We start from the raw sequence: 25,456 nt of genomic DNA, 5'->3' as shown, positions 1-25,456 counted from the left end.
GTCTATTGATATCTGTAAGGCTTCTCATGTACATTAATGAACATTTACCAGCTAATCTGTTTTTGTTGGTAATAGCTGATTCTTGACTTCAGGATATAATCACTTATAGAATCACAGGGATTTATTGAAACACTGAGTGCTAACTTCAGCCCACAAAAGCAGGACTGACCTTGCTCCTAAATCCCTATAACGACATGCAAGACAACTACATAACACTAAATGTTTGACTACATGAAAAATTAATTGTAACAGTTTATTAATATGGTTTGATATAGTGCTCTTTTAAATTAACCAACTGTTAATGGGTGTCAGCAGGGTCCACAGGGACAGTTAGTCTGTGGTAGACTAGTGTGAGGTAGATTCACACCACAGTTCGCAATGAACTGTTTGTGTAGACCAGCCTTAAGATACAGCACCATCTATTGGTGGAAGTCTTGTCTGTGTTAATCATTACAATTTACCCCCTTAAGTTAAATAAGAATTTAAAAGTGACTCATAGGAATCCAGGTACTGGGCCATGCACAGAGGTTTTGGTGTTGGTCTGCCTGCTTGAGTACTGTATTCAGTCATGGAAACATCACTCAACTGGATTTAGATTATCAATGAGTGCAGGGTTCATATCTTCTAGTTAGGTTTATCCGTTATGAACAGATTTTTGAGGACAGCACTGTTTTGAGGTCCCAAAGAGACACTGGCAATTCCTCCTCCAGAACTGGTCTACCATTACGAGCCACAGGAAACTTGCTAGGATACCTCCAAATCCTCTTTTGTATCCCTCTCAGATAGTTGTTGAGCATCATCATCATTCTTCCACTTTTTCATTGAACTTGTGCACCAGTTCTTGATGAACTTCAAAGGGATTAGGGTGTGGTTTTCTTGTTTTTTTTTTTTTTTTTTTGTTTTTTTGTATCAGCAAGGATAAGTTGTTTAGTTTTTAAATTACTTGAAAAAGGAATAAGTTTGGGGCTTTTCCCCCACACTTGTTGTTGCATGCCCACACCCTTCATTCCTGGATGGGCATGTAATTCACCTACATCCTGGCACCTTGTGACTAGCATGCTCCACTTTCATCTCATCGGTTCCTCCACCTTCTGGAATGCTATTCTCAGGTCACTCATATAAACTTCTCTGCATCTCTCACTGGTGTAGATACAGGAGGCCTTGAAAGTTCTTGCTGCCCAAACATCAAGTCCCAGAGAAGCATGCGTTTCAGAGTTCAAAAATAATCTTGTAAGTAGAGTAATGGATAGTTGAGTGCCAGCTGGTGTTATATGCAAAGACAAAAAAAAGTTGTCTTCATATCCCAGTCTTGTTGGTCTTCACTGACCAAGAATCTAAGCATGGAAAAATGGTTACCTACTTTTTCGTGAGTGGCAGCTGTAACGGAGCAGCCACCAAGAGGTCCAGCAACATACAAACCAGTGCTGGCGCAGCCAAGCCGGCACTATGAGGATCACCTTTGCCCTGTCCTGCTTGATGTTCATGAGGACTTTGTGAATTAGTGGCACAGGAGCAGAGAAGCATCTGACAGTGAGCCTCTGTCCATTCCCCGAATTGAGCGGAAAACTTGGCATTTCCTGTTCTGCCTGGACGCAAACAGGTGCGCTTGGGGAGTTCCCCAACTCTGGAAGATGAGGCTGACCACTTCCATATGAAGGGACCATTTGTGGCGAAATGAGAAGGTCCTGCTGAGGCAATCTGCCAAATTGTTCCTGGCCCTGGGAAGGTGTGCAGCTACAAGATGGATGTCGTGTTGTACATAGAAGTCCCAGAGCCTGAGGGCTTCCCGGCAAAGGGCAGATGATCTGGCTGTGCCTTGCTTGTTGATATAGAACATAGCCACTGTATTGTCCATCAGGACCTGGACCATGCTGCTTTTTGTGTGACGTAGGAAGGGTTGGCAGGCCAGGTGAACCACTCTGAGCTCCTGGACCTTGATGTGTAGGGAGCGATCATGACTCGAGCAACAATCTTGCATGTGGAGATTGCCCAGGTGAGCTCCCAACCCCAAGCCCGAAGCATCGGAGATGAGGGACACCGACAGGGATGAAGCCACAAAGGGAACTCTCTCCAACACCAATGCAGGATTCTTTCACCATGTGAGTGATGACAGTACATGGTCCGAGACCCCGACCACACGGTCCACGCTGTGTCTGATGGGGATGTAGACTAACACCAGCCAGGGCTGCAGGGGCCTGAGGTGGAGCCATGCGTGCTGGACCACATAAGTGGAGGCCACCATGTGACTGGTGGTGAGAGGGTGGGTGTGCATGCACAAGATCAGGTCCCCCATGATTTTGAACCAAGCCTCAGGGAGGAAGGCTCTGGCCTGAATAAAGTCGAGAACTCCTCCAACAAACTCTATGCATTGCACTGAAATTAAGGTTGACTTTTTCTCACATATTAACAGGGAGAAATAGGTTGCGACAGGTGGAGCAAACCAGGTTGAGATGATGCCGCACCTGATCCCCAGATTGGCCCTTTATTAACCAATCAATGAGGTACAGATACATTTGCACCCCTATGCGCTTCAGGTAAGCATCCACTGGCGCTATGCACTTTGTAAATACTCTCGGGGCTGAGAAGAGACTGAAGGGTAGTGCCGTGAAATGAAAATGTCAGTGGCCCAACACAAAACAGAGGAAACGCCCGTGCCCTGGAAAAATGGAAATGTGTCTTTTAAGTCGAGAGCGGCTGTCAAGGCTAATTCTCCACTCTGGTATTTCGAGTGCAGAAGGCGGGGGCCCACAAGGATTCTAAAAATACTGGCTACTCCAGGCTTGTATTAAACGCCCAAGGTTACAGTTTTTCTCTGACCTTGGATTGGTAGATGCTGCCACCACTCAAGTGCAGAACCCCTTTGAGAGCTCAGGAAGGCACACTTGGGAATTCCTTCCTGTGGGGTACCCTCAAGCCCTTTCTTAAGCAGTAAGACTTTTTATCCCTTTATAGGTAGAGCAATTAGAGAACAGCTACTAAGAGGGATTTTATAGCTAGCGGCTGGCTGGGTGTCCATAAAGATCCAGGGAGGGAATAATGGAGGCCAGAGAGACCATGTGAAACTTCAACTTCTTGTGAGTCTAGTTGAGGTGGCGCAGGTCCAGAATGGGTCTAAGGCCACCTTTAGCTTTTGGGATTAGGAAATAGCGGGGGAGAACCCTTTCCCCGTCAAGTCTGCAGGCAACTACTCTACTGCCCCCAGGCATAGGAGGTTCTTGATTTCTTGAACGAGGAGTTGCTTGTGGGAAGGTGGGTGGGAGGGAGGGTGAGCCATGAACTGCAGGGTATAGCCCAAAGATAGCACCCAACGGTCTGAGGTCAGCCATGACCAGGCCAACCAGAAGGGGCACAGGCAGTTGAAGAAAGAGCAGGGGGTGGATCTTGGGAAGTGACTGGGGCGCCATCCTCAGGTACATTCTCAAAATGCCACTTCTGTCTTCTTTGGCATTTGGAAGAACCAGGCTGGGCAGAGGAATGGGAAGACGAAGGGTGATGCCTTTTAAATCCTGTGTCTCTGTCCTTCTTTGTGTAGCAGTTAGACTGGGGGACACTGCAGGACCTCGACAGAGGCAGAGGAGGTGGGAAACAGAAAGGCTTTCTAGCCTGCTGAGGGGTGTGTAGGCCCAAGGAACGGAGGATGGCACAAGAGTCTTTAAGGTTGTGGAGCCATGCATCAGTCAGTTCTGAAAAGAGCCTTGCTCCCTCAAACGGGACGTCCTGAAGGATAGTCTGCATCTCCTAGGACAGCCTGAAGGACTAACCAGGAGCTGTACCTCATGACCAACGCAGAGGTGACTACACTGGCCACTGAATCTGTAGCATCGCAGGCCATCTGGAGGGCACCCCTTGCCACTGCTTTTCCCTCTTCCATCAAGGTGGTAAACTCCTGGGCTCAGTCCTGTGGAAGGCCCTCCTTCAGCTTACTGATGGAGTCCCACAGGTTCAAGTTGTATCTGCCTAGAAAGGCCTGATGGTTAGACACCCAAAATTGCAGGCTGGCTGTCCAATAAATTTTCCTGTCAAACAAATCCAGCCTCTTGGTGTCTTTATTTTTTCGGTGTGCTGCTTGCCTGTCCTTTTCGTTGATGATCGACGATCAGGGACCCCACTGGAGGGTGGGCATACTCAAATCCCTTTCCCAGGGCATAGTACTTCTTTTCCACTTTAGGAAGAGGGGGTCTGCCACACAGACATAGCAATTTTTAGGACCCCTGGGTGGACGGCCAACACAACCTGGGCTGGGGTAGAGGAAGGTATGACATTAAAGAGGTTGGACTCCACTGCTTGTACCTCGACCTCCAAGTTCAGGTTGGCAGCCACTCTTTTGAGCAGAGCCTGATTCTCCTTGAAATCATTGGGGAAGGAGGGGACTGCATGTTTGCGAGGGGCCTGCCACTGCTTTGTCCAGAGATGATGAAGACAACTGCACCGCAGGGGGTGGGGCAGCCTCTCCTTGCTCATCTGGGGATGACTCCTTGGGCATCGGGGCCCAATATATTGCCCTCATGTTGGCTTTAGCACCGTGTTCAGACTCTGGTGCCAGGGACAATGTGGCCTGGGAGGAACGGCAGGAATATGAGACAGGTAAAACAGATACACCCCACGTGTTTGAGTATTGCCACTGAGCAGGCCACTGCCCCTTCCTCCATGGCAGGAGCTGCGTCGGTCTCGCAGGCCAGTGGCAATTTGCCATTTATAGGGGAGAGGGTGAACTCTCCTTCTGACCGGACCATTGCCCTTCCAGTGACCAGGATGGAGCTGTAGATAATGGAGTCTGCCGACTGACCCTTGTCGGCAACTATTAAGGAGAGGGTGAAGATTGATGCCTGCCCAAAAAGTGGTACTGGGGAGACGGAGATCAGCGATGCAACTGGGAACACTCCCACACCGAGGGGGATTGATGCCTGGGAGACCACCTAGGAGATGGTGATCTGTACCATAGTGATCTCTGATGGGAGACTTGACCGTATTGTGGGTATGGGGATCAATGTCATGAGTCAGCTGTCCCGTGCCTTGTAGGTCGAGACCTTGGCTCAGGGACCTTGGTCTTCTAACCAAGGCTGCGGTGCAGGGATCCTAGGCTGCAGTGATGAGGATCAATGATGGTCGTCAGGGAACCGGGGACACACCGCTGCTTTAGAGGACGGACCCATAACCGGCTTGCCCGTAGATGCCAGGGCCTTAGCCGGGTCCATCACCTGGCTTGGCATCTGTGGTGCCAGATGGCCTACTTGCTCTTTGGCCACTGGGCCCGCTTCAGGCACAAATGACCCTATTAGGGGCCGGGATCCCCTGCCAATCCCTGGGAGTCGGAGATGGGTCCCTGGTTGGGCTATGGGGTTTGACCGAGTAGCTCTGGGGCGGCACATGCCTAACAGGTCCTTTGCCCAAAGTCTCCTTTTTCCGCAGTGCCAGTGGGCCCATTGACTTCAACCACTTCTTAGGTGAGGGGGAACAGTGTCAGGTGGATTCTGGTGCTGGCGGTGCATTGTGCACCAATGCCAAAGTATCAGGCATGGAGTCCAATTGAGAGGGCTCTGAGGCAGATATCCCACTCCTTTTGAGTTCGATGGCAAAAGTTTTTGCAGATTCTGCACTTGTCCTTTCAGTGGGACTCCAGACAGCTATCTTGGGGGTCGTTAATGGGCATCAGTCTTACCCCTGTCTGCAACCTTCCCACATGGAGCTGGGAGCAGGGACGTGGCTTCAGAGCAGGGATGCAGCTCCAGGAGGAGGGATGCAGACAGAGGTCTGGGGGCAGAGGGTGGTGGCGGGAACGGACCCTCAGCCGGCGGGCCATGGGGCTGACAGCTGGGGCCAGGAGTGGATCCCTGGCTGTGGGTCCAGCAGCTTGGCAGCACTCCCTTCCCACCCCCTATGGGGGCTGCTGCAGGTCCCAGCAGTGCTTCCCAAACCTTACTCTGTACCTCCTTCAGGGGGCACACCCCACAGATTGAAGACCTCTGTTCTAGGAAGATGATGTAATTTCTTTCAAACTGACATTTGTTTCCTGCACTTTTAAACCCTGACTCCTTAAAAAGCTTTAGAATCCTTTCCACTCCTACCAGATGTTCCTGCCATGAAGTCATCTAAGTGCATGAGAGTATCTTCATTTAACACGAAATATTGCTGTTCTTGTCTACAGATTAATTTGTGTAGTCAGGAAAAGTAGTTCTAAATAATGTGCAATAGTGTGAGAAAGTCAGAACATTAAGCAAAAAAGTATTATAATAATAAAGTGTCAATGCAGAAGGCGTTCCTCACCCAGCAAAAAACCTATCCTATATTATGAACAAAATTTCCGTAAGTCATTAGTACCAGGGTATAGAGATTAGGAGCACAATATATTCTTGCAGCACCTGGTTTGTACTTCATTTCATGTGAATATTTCTCAGCTCGTGGGCATTTTGACCGTAGATTTAGAGGAAAAACAATTCTCACTTAACAAGGGTACGCAATTTGGTTAAAAATAAGACCTGTTCAGAAAAATGAAATTTCTATCTTTCATGAAATGCCTACATTTCTATATATTTCTATAACAAAATGAGTTATAAAAGGAAAATATCAACATTTTTCACAAAACGAAATGCTTTGAAACATTTTGAGTACATGTCAAAACAAAAATTCTAACATTTTCAGTTGAAACAAAATATTTCATTTTGAAACGTCAATCCTAAATTAAATGTTTCAGTTTGAATTTTCCTGTTAAAAAATTATGTTAAAATTGACATTTTCCCATGACAAATTTGATTTTGACAAAACCCCATATTTCACTGAAAATTTTCAACCGAAAAATATTGCCAATGTTCAAAGAAAATCTTTACCTTTTCTGAAATAAAAGGACTATACTTTGAATAAATAAAATGTTTAAAGACATTGCCTTCAATGCAAAATTCTAGATTAGCAAGTATGAAATCCAACAGAGGAAATCTACAGAACAGATACCTTAGAAATACTTAGACAGGATGATGTAACTAGGACAGGATAGCTAAGGTCTGAAAAATATTATGACAGGTATACAAACAAGTGTTATTTTTTTCCATTAACGTATATAGATTTATGCAATTATGTACAAATTAACAATGCTGAGAATGTCAGAAAAGTCACCAATTAGTTCCAACTGCAACAATGATTTTGTATATGTAGATACCTTGCTGTTAGGACATAGGCTACAAACTCCAATTTATTTGACCATAACAGGCCATAATTTACAGGCCAAATATCCACCAGATAATAAACATTTTCAACATACCTTTTTTGTTTATTGAATGTTTTCAGCATGTTTTTGTGCATACCTTTCATGAAAACATTAGAAATCACACTATACTATTTTTGTATAGGAATGTAGAGACAGTTAAAACAGTATGCAGAATGTGTTTGTGACTACTATTAAGAAGAATACATCTGTGTCAGAGAGATCAATTATCTCTATAGTGTGAGAGTTATCAGGTAACATCTAGTAAAAATAAAAATAAAACAAAATTGGTACTTAAAAACTACTAACTACAAATTTGTGTTCTGATTTGAAAATCTAGTGGACAAGTCACAGATATTACCAGGTTTTTATTGCTGCATTATGCATAGATTCTGTTTGACTCACACTGTCATATAGCAAAACTATCATCTCATGGAATTTCCCATGAAGGAGCTGACCATGCTTTCCATCCATAAAATCAGGATGCTTATCTCTGAAACAGGTTATTGGAAGACAGCAGTGAGTTTTTAGCAGATAAGGGAAAGCCTATGCATATAATACTGGCTTGCAGTAGGTGCTACAAAGCAGACTCAGAATTCAGGCATTGATCCTCTTTGATACTGCCACTTTCTGTGTGTGTGTGAGGTTGGATAAAGGAGCAGCAGAGAAGTGGAGAGGATAATAGAGTAGTACAGCTTCCTTCAGCAGTGGCTGTTAGAGGAATGAATTGAGGTGTTGGAAGAAATTAAAGAAAGGAGGGGAAACTGCACTGTTCTCACTTCCCACTTCTCCCTAGGAGACTACAACTAGTTCAGTGGCTTACCTTCCCTCTTGCACTTACCCATCTCCTGAATTAATTCACATGGTCTTTGTAGATATTTCTATTAAGTGTGTTTTTTCTAAGTAATGCTCTCTAGGTACTTTCTAACACCTATTACATCCCTCTAGTGTAATACATAATGAGCAGATTCAAGAAAGCAAGTGCTTTAGAGCTCTTTCTTGCTTCGCTCTTGAACATCTCATGATTAGTAAAGTGCTCTGCTGTAAAAGATAGTTTTCAATGGGTGATTTCTTCTTTAACTCTTTGATACCAGGAGATTTGAATTCCTCTGTGACACAGCAATCCCAAATATATTAGAAATTAAGAAGAGAATTCTGGCCCAAAGGTTATGGTATAAGTAAATCCGTTTTCTGTATTCATCATTTACAGACAAGTTTTCCGGAGGGAGTTCATTAATTTTGGGTGCCCATTGATGGGAGCTGTGGAACCTCAAAAACTGAAAAGTAGGTGAAAGTAGGCACCCAAGAGTGAATACTCATAAAAATGTTGTTCTATATTATCAACATAGTGACCCCACATTATCTGTGGTGGTTGTCAGCATTTTTAAATAATCTCTCTCTTTTGGGAAATATAATTCAATTTTAAACCTGACTTTGGGGCAGAATTTGCCCAAGTTTGAGATATAGGTGTTTTTTTTAACACTTCAACAACTCTAAAAATGTCATTAATTTAAGATTGAAGGGCCTTTAATTTGAATTTTACTTTGAACAAACAAATTAATGTATGTACATTTTAGGTTTTGCAGCCATTCCATGAGATTTATAGAATATCAAAACCTAGAGAGATTAGATAATTTTAATGTCAGTGACAAAAAGTGATCTTTGCCTGCCTACTTAAGAATGAAATACTAATGCACTGAAGGTTGTCGCACAGTTTGTATCATCAGAACAAATTACAAGAAATGCTTATTATTAATCACTATAGCGGTAGTGCCTAGGAGACCCAGTCATGGATCAGGACCCCTTTGCGTTAGGCACTGTACAAACACACAACAAAAGATGGTCCCAGTCTCAAAGAGCTTCTAATCAAAGCATAATACAATGTTGAAAATGCTTCAATTATCTTTGTTTGTTTTACTTTAAAGGTGAAATGCAATGTTTTAAAAACCCTTCAAAACACTTTTGTAGAAGTCCAGAAGTAGACACCCATTTAAAAAAATGAAATTAGCATTAAAGATAAACAAATTACCATCTCCTTAACAGCCTAAGAAATGAGATTTGCTATTGTCTCTGTCAGAGTGACAGACCCTAATCAAAGGTTGGAAAGAACCATTTCTTCTAAAATTCTATTTGCTACTATTGCTGTAATTCTGTGGCAGAGAAACCAGGAAGATCACAGCTCAGATTTCTCAGGTTCTTGGAGGAAATATTTGTTAGAGTAGGTGTTAATATTTTAAACAAAAGGGATTTGTTTTGTTTTCTTTTGGATTCTTAACAGCAAGTTGGAAAGATTTAGTATAACTTGTCCTGTTCAGCTATAAAGATGATCTATTTACCATACAATATCTGTAACTGAAAACTACTGAAAAAGAGAGATAAATAGACAGAAACATGTGATACATGAGTAAGACTACGCTATAAATCTTGACAAGAGTACTGCATATAAATTTTCTTATAGTATAATATCACATAGTTTTTGTCTTGTACTCTTAAAATAAGATTTGTGACATATACCTTTTCTTTCGATTAATTGAAAAGTGGACTTTTTACACAATTTCTTTGTTTATTTTTCAGACAAGTGGCACGTTCCATTCAGTTGGTGGTGAATCTATTGATTTGTTTTAAAATATAGTGGATTGGCCAATTCACAGCAACAATTGACAGACACAGTCATTGTAGCAGACTCATTTTCTCTTCATCTAATTTCTTTTGTAAGACCTCTAGAGGGCAGTGAATAAAAGAAAATAGAATACCAGAAAAAGATGCAAACATTATACACAAGCTATAAAGCAATATTAAAAAAAAAATTAGTGTATATTAAAAAACTCCTATCTAATTTTCCATGTTAATTTAATGAGATGTTTTTCTATCCCCAACCTTCTAGACTCTCAGACTTTTTTGGGAGAAACACAATTAAAAAGAAAAAATTCAAATGCATTGCTAAATTTTATATTCCCTTCTTCCATTTCCCATGGAACTACATTCCTATGCCCTGCTGGAAAATAAAAGTCTGCCAAATAGGCATAGAACCCAGGGTTCCTTAAAGATGCACATGGGAAAGCAAGACTTTGGGAATTGTACCAAGCCAAGGAATAGGTCTTTTTTACCTTTAGGTACGGTAATAAAACATGAATGATTAGATTTGACTATCTACTTTACTATGTGGACGTAAATATATAAAGTTATGTCTAAAGCAAGTGTGACAGCCAGAAAGTGATGGCAGAATACTCTCCTTTACATGGCTCCTCCTTGGCTTGTACTCATTTATTGAGCACAGAGACAGACATTTACCTAATACCTCCAGTAGAGACTTATCCATTACATATATGTAGATAACTCCCAGTGATATGTGTGTACCATCACACTTGTTTACTTTAATGTTAAGAATAAGTTCACTGACAAATTTACCCTAATGTAGAATCTATAAAATAAGATTCCAGGATTGATACTCTGTCAATGGGTCACTCTGAAGTCCAGAATGACCCACTGACAGACATTCTAAAGTCCAGAATGTCTGTTGAGTTAATGTGAAGGAATGGAAACAGCTACGAACATGGTTGAGAGCTCTTTCTGTTTAGAATATCTCCAGGTACAATACTCACTCTGATTTGTGATCTGTTATCATCCAATTTTTAAATTCTTCGCCATTCTGACTTTACAAATTACACCCATGTGGTTTATAGCTACCGTAAGGTAACTATGCCATGCCAAGAGTCCTAGACTATTATGATTTCAGAGGTAACTCAACCAGTTGCCACTCTTATTCTACAACTAATTCTTATGCAACAATGTCACTGGTTACATGAGGGAGCCTGCACACATAGTGGGTTACTTGGCCCAACTGCCATACCTGTGTGACAGCAAGGGTTTTCAGCTATTAAAGCATTAATGTGTAATAGAGTTACTGGACAGTTTGCACAACAAGCTGGCACAAAAGCTCACAAAAAATATACAGTGCAACTTGTGATACATCACACAATAACAATGTTAATCTATGGGACAAAATTAATCACCAGGACAAAATTATACTGTTGTATGATTTCATGCTAGGTCTAAATAATTTTTGTGGGGGTTTTGTGGCTAAACCTGGTACAACCCAAAAATATAGGTTTAGCTGTGCAAGAACTGTGGGCAGAAGATCTGTCTCCCCTTAGCTAAAATATTGTACATCTTTTAGAATGCAGTATGGGTCCATAAATGAAAATAAAAGAAAATGTTAAGGATTAATATTGCCACAAAATAAAAAATAGATATAAATTTTAGAATTAAAAACACTAGTACCTAGAGATCAACATTAGGAGAACAAAACGAAAAGCACTGTAATTAATAAAAGATGGCCATTATACCTACATACTGGAGGATATATTGGGGCAAATCTTCAGATGGTTTTCCCTTAATGTCAAAGGAGCAATGACAATTTACAGCAGTAGAACCTTGATTGTCAATTCAGTTGTTCTCCCCTCTTCCCCCATTCTAATCTTACATTCTCTTAATTTCGTGTTTTCTGATGTACGAATTTCCTTATTCTTGCAATGTCTTCTTTATACCAGCCCTTTATACCAGCCCATATTTTTCAACTTCTTTTTCTGCCTATGTTAGAAACTGAGACTTACCAAACTGTTGAGGGTCTCTTCATACTCCAGTTGAGTTTGCTGTGATGTCACAGAATGATGCATTCTGTAGGGATTGGCAAATATAATTATTAATGCCCTGAACCTTACAAATATTGTCTCTATTCGACCAACTAAACATGGTCAAATGTTTTGCTAACATTCATGCTATTCCCTATCCCCCTAACCTAAGCTGCTGGAAGCAGTCCTAACTGTGTCTCCATTGCCGTGTAAACATGCAGTGTTTGGCAAAACATTTCCCCTCACATTGGCTTCCAGGACAGATGCTGAAAAAGAACAACTACAAGCACTTCATTTCTCTGAATTGGGACAAAGAAGGCATAGATCCCCTGACACACTGAAGAAAGTCTGTAAGTGGTCACACCAGAGGAACTACCCAAGTAGGGAAGATGCACCACAGGCAAAAGTTACAAACTCTGCAGGAAGCTCTCTTCACTCCTTACAAGATCTACAGTAGTCTGAACTCTTAACCTCAGCCTCTGTGCAGTTTATGTAGTCCAGTAGACAGCCATACTCCATTCTCTGTAGCACTTTCAGCTATAGAGGAGACTGGCCAGTTGTCTGAGAAGCTAACTTAGCTTCTCATGAAAGCTCAGCATGACTTTCCTTAAGTACGTGCTAAATGAGTTTATCTAATGAAATCTATCGTGCATGTGTAACCCACACACCTCCTGGGTGAGGTGCTCTGTCCCATGTAGTGGCACCGAGACCACTTGGAGCGAGATTAATGAGTTTACTCAACAGCTTTAGCAAAAGGCCATATGGCTTTTAGCTGATGCAGTAGAGGCTCATGCACTAAGCTCCAGAGGCCCCAGGTTTGATCCCACCCACCAAGGACCAGGGTCTGTCGGTGTTACAAGTGGGGGCTCATCTGGGATTTCAACTGTGACGTCTCTGACACTCGGGATGTACTTCCTCAGCTAGGGAAAGTATGTAAACCACACACCGCCTGGGTGTGGTGCTTTGTCCCATGCAGTGGCACCTAGACCACTTAGAGAGAGATTAGTGAGTCTTCTCTACAGTCATAGCAAAGAGCCATATAGCTTTAGCTCATGCACTAAGCACCAGAGGTCCCAGGTTCAATCCCGCTCACCGAAGCCTAGGGACCTCTGGAGCTTAGTGCCCAAGCTAAAGCTATATGGCTCTTAGCTAAGGCTGAAGAGCAGACTCAATCTCTCTCTCTAAGTGGTCTTGAAAATCATAGTAAAAGGCTGTGAATTGCTTCTAAGCGAAGACTCATTCCATGTCAAATTTCAGCTTTCAAAACTTCCTTCTCTCCAGCTATAGGCTGTTTAAAAGAGAGAGAAGGGTGGAATTTTCATGTTCTAGCACTCAAAAGCATCTCAAACTTTCCAACAACAAACCCCACAAATTTGCAGTGACCTTGGAAAATTTCAGCCTAAAAGTTGAGATTTCAGAATTATAAGTAACTGTAAACTGGGACTAGAAGAGAAACTGCTTTGTGGCCTTCTTTACAGCAGGGCACCTATCTTATAGGTAGATTAGATAAAATAGATACATACATACAAAAAAAACCCCTACAAAACTCAGTGCGCTCATGGACACATGAAAGCTAATTTTCACTGGATCATCTTAAAGCACTTCTGTAACATTGGAAATATGTCCTTGCCAAATTACAAGTTTCTACAACCTCCTGTATGTGTGAGAGTGCTGATTAAAATAACTTTTATTTATTTATTATTGTAAAATCTCCTTTTATTTCCCTCTTTCTTTGAAGTCTCTAAAACAGGCAAATTGTTTTTTTTCTAACTTCTCTAACTTCCAAAACAACCTGCTCTTAGGCTAGAAACAAATGTGCCAAATTTCAGCCTAAAAGGTAGAAGTTTGACAAAATTATGAGCTTCTGAAAATGATCCTTTAGAATGAAAATCCTACAATCAGATCTACATAGATGGACCCCAGAACCATTATGGAGCCCTGCTGAAAGCAAAGGTATTCAGGGTTATAGGAAACTTCTCCTAGAGATAGGGGGAGTTATATCCTATAACTCCTATCACACAGTTTCTTCTTCAGAAGGCACTGCTGCTGCTGCCCCACTATACAAGACAGAAAACTGGACAAGATAGACCATTGGTCTGATCCAGTCTGACAACTCCTACAGCCCGAGATGGGTGTTCTGGTGAACATAAGAATGGCCAGATAGAGTCTGACCAATGGTCCATCTAGTCCAATATCCTGTCTTCCAACAATGGCCAATGCCAGGTGCTTCAGAGGGAATGAACACAACAGGGCAATTTTCGAGGGATCCATCCCCTGACCTCCACTCCCATCTTTTGGAGTCAGAGGCTAGGGACACCCAGAGCATGGGGTTGCCTCCTTCACCATCTTGGCTAATAGCCATTGATAGACCTATCGTCCAGGAACTTATCTAATTCTTTTTTGAACCCAGTTATACTTTTGGCCTTCCCAACATCCCCTGGCATTAAGTTCAATGGGTTGATGGTGCATTGTGTGAAGAAGTATGGACCCACGTTTGTTTTAAACATGTCCGTTAATTTCACTGGGTTACCCCTGGTACTTGTGTTATGTGAAGGAGTAAATACCACTTCCTTATTCAGTTTCTCCACACCACACATGATTTTATAGACCTTTATCTTATCCCCCCTTAGTTGTATCTTTTCTAAGATGAACAGTCCCAGTCTTTTTAATCTATCATATCCAAGCTCGTCCATATCCTTAATCATTTTTGTTGCCCTTCTCTGTACCTTTTGCAATTCTAACATACCTTTTTTCCCAAGATGGGTAACCAGAACTGCATGTAGTATTCAAGCTGTGGGTAAACCATAGATTTTGATAGTGGCATATTTACTGTCTGATTATCTCTCCCTTTCCTAATGCTTCCCAAAATTCTGCCTGTTTTTTTTTTTACTGCTGCTGTGCATTATGGATTGTTCTCTGGAAACATTTGCTCGATGACTCCAACATCTTTCTTGAGTGGTAACAGCTATTTTTGATCCCATCATTTTGTATGTATAGCTGGGATTCTGTTATCCAACGTGGATTACTTTGCATTTATCAATATTGAATTTCATCTGCCATTTTGTTGCCAAATCACCCAGTTTTGTGAGTTGCCTTTTTAACTCTTCCCAGTCAGCTTTGAACTTAACTATCCTGAGTAATTTTGTATCATCTGCAAATTTTGCCACTTTACTGTTTTTACCCCTTTTTCCAGATCATTTATGAAGATGTTGAACAGGACTGGATGATTTACCACTATTTACCTCTCTCCCTTTGGAAAAAGTGACCATTTATTCCTATAATTTGATTCCTGTCTTTTAACTAGTTACTGATCCATTAAAGGACCTCCCCTCTTATCCCATGACTGCTTACTTTGCTTAAGAGCCTTTGGTGAGGGACCTTGTCTTTCTGAAAGTCCAAATACATTATATGGGCACTGGGATTACCCTTGTCCACACATTTGTTGATCCCTCAAAGAATTCTAATAGATTAGCGAGGCATGATTTTTCTTTACAAAAGCTGTGTTAACTCTTCTCCAACAAATCAGATACATAAATGAACACAACAATTCTGTTCTTTAGTTTCAACCAATTTGCCTGAAGTTATGGTTAACAGTCTGCAACTGCCAGGATCCCCTCTGAAGCTTTTTTAAAAAAAATCGGTATCACAACAGCTAACCTCCAGTCATTTGGTACAGAAGCTGATTTAAATGGTATGTTATGTACCACACTTCAAAGTCTGCAATTTCATCTTTGAGTTCTTTCAGCACTCTTGGGTAAATACCATCTGGTTCTGGTGACTTCTTATTGTTTAATTTATCAATTTATTTCCAAAACTAATATTGACACCGGAATCTGGGACAGTTCCTCAGATTTGTCAGCTAAAAAGGATAGCTTAGGTGTGAGAATCTCTCTCACATTCTCTGCAGTGAAGACTGATGCAAAAAAATCATTTAGCTTCTCCACAACAGTCTTATCTTCCATGAGTGTTCCTTTAGCACTTTGATCATCCAGCGGCCTCATTGATAGTTTGTCCGGCTTCTTGTTTGTGATGTACTTAAAAATGGTTTGTGTCTTTTGGTAGTTGCTCTTCAAATTCTTTTTTGGCCTGCCTAATTATACTTTTACACTTGACTTGCCAGAGTTTATTCTCTTTTCAATTTTCTTCAGCAGTATTTGCTTTCCAGTGTTTACAGAATGCCTTTTTGCCTCTAACCAGGTTCTTTTATTTTGTTATTTAGCCATGGTGGTACTTTTTTTAGTCCTCTTACTATATTTTTAAATTTTGGGTGTACATTAAATTTGAGTCTCTATAATGGTCTTTTAGAATCATAGGACTGCAAGGGACCACAAGAGGTCTTCTAGTCCAGTCCTGCACTCAAGGTAGAACTAAGTATTATCTAGACCAGGGGTTCTCAAATTGTTGGTTGGGACTCCAAGGTGGGCCGCAACCCTTTTTAATGGGGTCACCAGGACTGGCTTAGACTTGCTGGGGCCCGGGGCTAAAGCCAAAGCCCAAGGCCCACTGCTCGGGCCTGAAGTACAAGCCCTGCGTGGTGGGGCTCAGGTTTACAGGCCCTCTGCCTGGGGCTGAAGCTATTTGGCTTCAGCTTTGGCTCCACCACCGCCAGGTGGAGTAGGGTTCAGGTTTTGTCTTTGGACCCCCCCTGTCTGGGGTGGCTAGGCTTGGGTGGGCTCAGGCTTTGGTCCCCCTGCTGGGGGGGTATAGTAATTTTTGTTGTCAGAAGTGGGACGTGGTGCAATGAAGTTTGAAAATCCCTGATCTAGACCATCCCTGGCAGGTATTTGTCTAACCTGCCCATTAAAATCTCCAGTGATGGAGATTCCAAAACCTCCCTATGGAAATATATTCCAGTGCTTAACTACCTGACAGTTAGGAAGTTTTTCTTAATGTCCCACTTAAAACACTCTTGCTACAATTTAAGCACATTGCTTCTTGTTCTATCCTCAGAGGTTAACGAGAACAATTTACCTCCCTCCTCTTTGTAAGAACCTTTTATGTATATGAGAACTTAAGTTCTCCCTCAGTCTTCTCTTCTCCAGACTAAACAAACCCAATTTTTTTCACTCTTCTCTTATAGGCCATGTTTTCTAGACCTTTAAACATTTTTGTTGCTCTTTTCTTGACTTTTTCCAATTTGTCCACATCCTTCCTGAAATATGGTGCCCAGCATTGGACACAACACTTCAGCTGAAGTCTAATTAGCACAGAGTAGAGCAGAAGAATTATTTAGTGTCTTGCTTACAGCAGTCCTGCTAATACATTACAGAATGACATTTGCTTTTTTTTTGTAACAGTGTTACACTGTTGACTCATATTAAGCTTGTGATCCACTATGACCACCAGATCCCTTTCCGCAGTACTCCTTCGTAGGCAGTCATTTCCCATTTTGTGTGAGTGCAACTGATTACTCCACTTAGGAAGGAACACTTTGCATTTGTCCTTATTGAATTTCATCTTATTTACCTCAGATCATTTCTCCAGATCATTTTGAATTTTAATCCCTATACTCCAAAGCTTGCAAACCCTCCCAGCTTGGTCTCATCTGCAAACTTTATAAGTGTACCCCCTATGCCATTATTTAAATCAGCAGTTCTCAAACTTTAGCAACCCGAAGACCCCAATTTGAATTTTAAATTTTTCGTTGACCCCCCCAAACCTCCCACTCAGCCCCAGGCTCTGCCCCCATTCAACCCCTTCCTGCCCCCACTCCACCCCTGCCCCACCTCTTCCCGCCCCTCCCCTGAACGTGCCCTGTCCCCGCTCCTCCCCCTTCTTCCCAGCGCCTTCCCCACATGCAGGAGGCACTGGGAAGGAGCGGGAGGAGTTGATCAGCGGGGCCCACAGACCCCCCGGAGTACCCTCATGGACCCTAGTTTGAGAAACACTGATCTAAATAATAGATGAAGATATTAAACAGAACCAGACCCAGAACTGATCCCTAAGGGACCCCACATGATATGCCTTTCCAGCTTGACTGTAACCACTGAGAAACTACTCTCTGGGAACAGTTTTCCAGCCAGTTATGCATCCACATTATAGTAGCTCCATCTAGGTTGCATTTCCCTAGTTTGATTATGAGAAGATCATGTGAGACAGTATGAAAAGCCTTATTAAAGTCAAGATATATCAAATCTACTTGTGGCACCTTAGAGACTAACAAATGTATTTGAGCATAAGCTTTCGTGGGCTACAGCCCACTTCATCGGATGCATAGAATGGAACACACAGAAAGAAGATATTTATACATACAGAGAACATGAAAAGGTAGAAGTAGCCATATCAACTGTAAGAGACCATGAAAGCTTATGCTCAAATACATTTGTTAGTCTCTAAGGTGCCACAAGTACTCCTGTTCTTTTTGCGGATACAGACTAACACGGCTGCTACTCTGAAACCTATCAAATCTACTGTGACTTGTGACTTTTCCTTTTAATTTCTGTTTAACTAGCTTCCTCATTTTTGTAGTTCCCCTTTCTGAAGTTAAGTACTACTGGGTGGGCTTCCCCTCATCCCAAGGATGTTAAATTTAATTATATTATGGTCTCTATTACGGTTCAACTATATTCAGATCTTGGACCAGATCCTGTGCACCACTTAGGAGTAAAGCAAGAATTGCCTCTCCTGTTGTGGGTTCCAGGAACAGCTGCTCCAAGAAGCAGTAATTTATGATGTCAGGAAACTTTAGCTCTGCATCCCATCCTTAGGTGACATGTATCCAGTCAATATGAGGATAGTTGAAATCCCCTGTTATTACTGAATTTTCTATTTTTCTAGCCTCTCCAATATCCCTGAGAATTTCACAACCACCACCAGCATCCTAGTAGTAAATTCCTATGGATATATGCTTATTATTCAAGCATGGCATTTCTATCCATAGGGATTCCATCTATGGTACAGTTTGATTTATTTAAGATTTTTCCTATATTTGACTCCATGCTTTCTTTCATATACAGTGCCACTCCCCTAGCAGCACAACCTACTCTATTGTTCCTATATATTTATAACCCTGGTATTACCATGTCCAATTGAATATAAGCATTCCATCAAATTTCTGTGATGCCTATTATATCAATACCCTCATTTAATATCAGGCAACTCAAATTTACCCATCTTAGTATTTAGACTTCTAATAGTTGCATACAAGCACTTACAACTTTGACACTTTTTAGCTGTCTGCCCTTATGTGATATAATTGACTGGGACTTTTTCATTTCACTGTTTCACTTCAATTTCTATTTGTACTTTAATCAACTTCTGTGCTCTCCTGTTTACTAGGATATAGAGAATCCCCATTAATAGATCCTCTCCTAAAGAATCTCTCTGAACCTATGTGCTCCTCCACACCTGTTAGCTTTCCCCAAAGCCTTATTTTAAAACCCCCTGTAGCAGGGTAGTCACCCCGCTCCTGCCCTGAAGGGCTTAAAACAGCCCTGGGAGAGGGCTGCGGTGGGGGAAAAGCTAGGCTGATTGGGGGAAGCAGTCACAGGTGGGGCCACGCACCAATCAGACCACAGCTGGCCATATAAGAGGGCTGAGGGCCAGAGACTGAGATAGACTCTCTCTAGCCTCTTGAGAGAGAAGGACCTGGCTGCCTGGGAATCTGAGCAGGAGCAGTGCTGGGGAAGGGCAGAGGGAGCTGGGAAGCTCAAGCCTAGCAAAACCCGCAGGCTGCAGGCCTTGCTAAAAGCTGGAAAGGGTACTGGGGTTGCAGAGGTGCAGCCCAGGATAGGCAAAGGCAGCAGGTCCAAACCCCCCTTGCTGATGATGAGAGGTTTATAGACTGCAGTCTGCCCCAGTGAGCAGGGGCAAGATGATGAGTGGCAGTAGCCACTGAAGCAAGGTGGGGATAGAGGGTTGGGGGTTCCCCTGGGAAGGAAGACCCAGAGACTGTGGGGGTACTGTAAAGGGCAGAACCCCAAGGGAAGGGGCACTGGGGTCTGGGAAGGACCTGGGGGCCAGCGGGAAGTGGGACATCAGCCAGCAGAGGGTGCTTCGGAGCTGGAGAGCTAATTCCCTGGACAACCAGCAGGAGGCGCCGCATGGTGAGTTGTCACTCTGCCACACCCCCATTTTGTCTTTTTTCAAATTTACATGCCAGCAATCTGGTTCTGTTTTGGTTTAGGTGGAGCCAATCCTTTCTGTACAATCTCCTCCTATCCCAAAAGGTTCCTAGTTCGTAATAAACCTAAGCCCCTCCTCCCTACACCATCATCTCATACACACATTGAGACCTTGCAGCTATGCCTGTCTAACTGGCCCCAGGCATGGAACTGATATAGCCACAAGTCTCTGAGGGTGTGGCTCCCTTCTCCCTTGAGGCTGCTCCCAAGGGAAACTCTACTCTTCCCACTGGTCAACATGGAGAAAGTGTGACACCAGCATCCTGTTTTACTCACTAAACATAAAGACTTCATCTTCTCTTCTGTCTCCTGAGAGCAAAGAATCTCATCCCCCACAAAGGAGAAAGTCACACCTGGTACAGGCTCCCAGCTGTGGCCTTCTATCTTCCTTCTTGGGGGACAGATGAGGTCAGAATGTAAAGCGGTGAGAGGTTCAGGATGAGAGTAAATGGAGAGAAGAAGTGGGAAAGAAGAGAAAAAAGTCAAGAAAGCTGCTTAAAAAGTGAGGGATGGGTCAGAGTGAGGTATGTGGTAAGGAGGCAGTGGGCCAGAATTATTTAAGGATTAAGTTTGTACAGGAACACATATGTTTTTATACTGGATTCTTCATAACATTCTAAAATAATATAATAAACTGATGCAATACCTTTAAATTGTACCACACTGGGTCAAATCAACCCAAGATAGTACAGATATTCTGTGACCTATGTAAAATACATTGGTGGGCTCGATTCAGTTCCTGATGGACAGGAGTCATCATAACAACTGGCTTAGCTCAATATTGCTATCAGTATGAAACCTTTCAGAAGCAGTATTTTTTTCTTTAAAGATAGAACACATTGACTATGTTCCACTCTTTTCAAGAATTGAACAGCATTTCCATTCTACCTTAAGTTGATCTTATTTTACCAAGTCTTATTTCACACAGTCTTTGTACTCTTTTCTCACAAGTGCTCTTCAGACAGATTAACCTCAAGTCCCTTTTTCCAAACACTTTCAGACATGCCTCTCTCTCCTTCAAAGAGGAGAAAGAAATTACTGTAAAATATTCTTCTACTCCTCTGTATCCACCATACTAGCACTGGATCATTGAAGGAAGCAGTATAGGAGACATGGACTCAAGGGTAGGGTTACCAGATAGCAACTGTGAAAAAATGGGACAGGAGGCGGGGGGGACTGTCCCTTTAAAAGCAGGACATCTGGTCACCTTCTTAAGGGAGAACCAGGCAAAACTTGTGAAGTTTGGAAACTCTTCCAGCAAACTGAGCTGAGAGCAGTGGGGGAAACCCTGGAGAGATGCAACTTCCTTCACCCTCCCCCTATATCCCCTCATTTCCTGTCTAGTTTACTAGCCATAGAGCACAGGGAATGAACACCTTCCCTGAGAGCAATCAGGTTTCAGTCCCATGGGGACCAATGAGAAAGGAGAGCAAAGTCTGTAGGGAAATGTTGGCCATCATTGCTGAGGCCAGCTCATAGCTTCAGTTCCATTGTAACTTACAAGGGCAGAAAGGCAATAACGTCAAAACTTCGATACAACAATTGTTACAACATCTGATGAATTGCAACCTAAGTTCCTCAAATGTACAGGTTTTCCAATGAGCCTTAACTATGTGGCTATGAACTATGTTCAAAGGGTTAGCTATTTGTTAGGCAGTGATATCTGAAGAAAGGGGGAAGGGAAAATCACAAAAAAGGACCATTTAAATTAATTTAATGCAAAGTAATTAACATTTATTTGAAAAGTCTCAGACAATTCAATCTTTACCCACAGATTCTGTATTCTAACTTTATGAAAGATAATACTATATCTTTATACAAACTAAAGAAGCTGAGCCTTTGCTTTAAGTAGGAAAACTCAATGCAACCTTGACTGAATCACAACCAGCATATTCATAATAAGTGTGTGTAGGCACAAAAAAGCCAAGTGACAGATACATTATATTCCTACAAGGAGTATAGTACTATTAACTTGCTAGTGCCCAGGTTCTGTATCAGTAGGCCATGGACATGGGGTCACAACCATCCTGCCATTCCCATATTGCTAAGTAGGTGTGGGGTCCCAGCAGGGTCAGCTGCAGGTACCAGCCCAGCAAGCAGGTGCTTGGGGCAGCCAAGGGGAAAGGGCACGTCGGGATCTTCGGTGGCGGGACCCTCGGTCCCTCTCAGAGGGAAGGACCTGCTGCCGAATGGCCGCCGAAGAAGAAAGCGGTGCAGTGGAGCTGCCGCCAATCGCGATCACAGCTTTTTTTTTTTTTGTCCGCCGCTTGGGGAGGCAAAAACCCTGGAGCAGGCCTGGGTCCCAGGGTAGTCCCTGTATGGAAAATGGAGTCGCAGTACAGAACTGATTGAGAATTTTTGTGCTATTGTATAACTTCTACAGCATCTTTGCTTACCAAAGACTTACAGATGGGTTATTACTTACCTTGGGAATACAGTAAAATGAGTGAACTGGCTAGCGAATGTTAAAGTGCCTCCCTACTGGCAGATTCAAAAACAGTAGCCATAAGGCTGTAGAGATAACTGCATAACCTGCCCGCCCTTTCCCATGGAAAATAATCATGCAATTGAATACTAACTAAGGGAACCTGAATACCTTAAAGAAATGTTCTGCTTAAAGTTTGCTCCCTTAGGAGTAATCCAAATGCTGTGATGAAATTCATTACAGAATTAATGCAAAGATTTTCATTTTGATGAAAATATAAGAGAGCACAGGCACAACAAGCCCATCCAACTCACCGCCCCTACCAGGAAAGTGCGATTTCTACCTCCTTGCACCAGTGAATGCTACCACAAATCTGAAGTCACAGCTTCCAGCCAGCTGGATGCCCATAGGTTTGCCCACTTTCTAATAGCAGAAAACCGAACACCCTTGCCCCACCCTTTCCCCAAGGCCCTGCCCCTTCTGAGGCCTCGCCCACTCCATCCTCCCTCCCTCCGTTGCTTACCCTCCCCCACCATAACTCACTCATTTTCACCAGGTTGGGGCAGGAGAGGGTGATGGCTCCAGGGAGAGGCCAGAAATGAGGGATTCAGGGTTTGGGAGAGGACTATGGCTGGGGTGCGGGTGACGGAGCTGTGGATGTTGCACAGGAAGAGTGTCCCATCCTGCAATGTGGTTGGGGAGTGGAGGAACCTGATCACCATTTGACAACTTTGACCATCATCTTCTGGGTCTCATAGTAAAAGGTCAAGGGACCCTTGTGCTAGAACTTTTCCTTGACCCTACTGTGACAGTGTACCCCATAAGGCTTTATGGGGAGGGGGTGCTTATAAATGTATGTATGACATAACTGGAATATGTTTTGTGCTGCCTGTGCCATGTAACATATCTCCGTAAGGGTTATGGTCTACTATATCTATTCATCCTATTTGTACATATATATCATTTTCTACTCGAGGTTAAGAATATGGGCTGTATGCTTGCCTGATTTCTAAGTAAGCTTTGTGAGGCATTTGGTCAGCTTCTTTAGGAAGGAATTTGCCAGGTTAAGTACCTGATCAGGAGACACTTAGGGAACAATGCATCTTGGAATGCTCCAATCCACATGAGAAGTCTTCCTGGAGACATGCAAGATGCCATGTGGACAATGGCGTCGGCCTGCAAAGACTGAGTCATGCAGGGGCATGTGACTTGCCCAGGTGACTCCAAAACTCCATGTTGAAGCTGGGCTTTGCATAGGAGGGAGGAGGGGGGTCTCCACCCACAAGAGAGAGTCTACTTAAACCTGTGGGAGACCCCTCCAGGTTGTCTTCAGCTGGCTAAAGAAGGAGCCTCTCCACCCCCCCCCAGGATACTTGAAGGAGACTGAAACAAAGGACAGTAACTACAGGGGGTGTGCGTGATTGCTGGACCCAGGCTAAAAGGAGCTTAGCCTGTAAAGGGGAGCACTCTGGAACTGGTGAGGAAATTATCTGTATTCAGTTTGATTAGGCATAGATCTGCGCATTTTATTTTATTTTGCTTGGTGACTTACTTTGTTCTGTCTGTTACTACTTTGAACCACTTAAATCCTACTGTCTATATTTAATAAAATCACTTTCTATTTAGTAATTCACTCAGAGTATGTATTAATACCTGGGGGAGCAAACAACTGTGCATATCTCTCTATCAGTGTTATAGAGGGCGAACAATTTATGAGTTTGCCCTGCATAAACTTTAAACTTTATGCAGGGTAAAACGGATTTATCTGGGTTTAGACCCCATTGGGAGTGGGGCATCTGAGTGCTAAAGACAAGCATGCTACTGCGAGCTGTTTTCAGGTAAACTTGCAGCGTTGGGACAAGTGATTCAGACTCTGGGTCTGTGCCTGGAGCCAGACGGGAGTGTCTGGCTCAGCAAGACAGGGTGCTGGAGTCCTGAGCTGGCAGGGAAAACAGAAGCAGGGGTAGTCTTTGCACATCGGGTGGCAGCTCCCAAGGGGGTTTCTGTGATCCAACCCGTCACACCTACATTTACTGGAAATGGCAGAGGTGGAAAATTGTGCGCTTTCAACAAGTCTGGATGGTTACAATAGGAACTGAGATTACAGGAATATATTGTGGCCTGCACTGGCTAGAAATCATGCCTAAAGACTGATGTAGAAATGCTGTGTAACCATCTGTTCCAGCCTCTTCAAGACATGACCCAATTAATGGCAACATCCCAAATCTAGAGTTGATGATGATGTTGCAGTGCCTTCACATATATCATGCATTATTGTATACAGCACTTGCTGAATGAAATACTAATTGTGAGTATCCAAATTTAAAGTAAAACATTTAATGAGAGATCAGTATAGATCAAATTAGCAGTGTAAAGCTATGCACTATTAAGCCATGCCTCGACAATGCAATGTAAATGTATCAAACCACCACCATTTTGGAAAATAAAGAATTTGCGATACCTTGTTTTTATAATTTTGTAACTATCTGGAAGTATATTATAACCAGATGTTTCAGTGGAGCACTTATTCTGTGTTTCATAATAACTATTCCAGTGCTAATAGGGATACTGGTGGATTTCATTTATGAAAGCCTGCTAGTCTTATTTCTTCTTGATTCTATCTCCATCAACTTATGATTTTTTATTAATAGCTATCTTCCATTTTCACCATTGAGATTATTTAATGGTTTATCTGTGAATAGGGACTTTCCCATGTAAAGGATGAGATTACTACAATTTGAAGATACCTTTAAATTCAGAGTGCTACTTTATTTTGAAAAAGGAAACTAGCATGTTACTTGCCAGTTTCCAACTGATGACATACTCGTGATGAATTATCTACAATCATTGCTGCTCCATAGAAATAAAGTGCATATTTAAATCATGCACTAAGTATATTTTAATAGGATTCAGATTAAGCTTTTTTTTTTCATTTTAAAGAAAACTATTGTTTGATCAGCATTGTCATTTCCACTCTTAGAACAGCCCCAACCATCAATACATCACTTAATTCCATCTTCTCATCCCAACTCCCTAACTGTATATGACATTGGCCATTACAAATAGAAAGCTTTATTAAAAA

The 25,456-nt window shown here is 42.6% G+C and overlaps 1 long non-coding RNA gene across 1 annotated transcript in view; it reads right to left on the bottom strand.

Moving 5' to 3' along the window:
* Positions 1 to 11,808: 11,808 nt before the first annotated feature.
* Positions 11,809 to 25,456, bottom strand: part of LOC117879916 — a 565,134-nt gene continuing 551,486 nt past the window's right edge. The window contains exon 4 of the long non-coding RNA XR_004646424.1: positions 11,809 to 11,872. This is a non-coding gene — a long non-coding RNA (uncharacterized LOC117879916). The remainder of the gene's footprint in view (positions 11,873 to 25,456) is intronic.

The sequence above is a fragment of the Trachemys scripta genome, chromosome 7, assembly GCF_013100865.1.
Source record: "Trachemys scripta elegans isolate TJP31775 chromosome 7, CAS_Tse_1.0, whole genome shotgun sequence".
In the NCBI taxonomy this organism is placed as follows: Eukaryota; Metazoa; Chordata; order Testudines; family Emydidae; genus Trachemys; species Trachemys scripta.
This window is presented reverse-complemented; position numbering and strand designations above follow the sequence as displayed.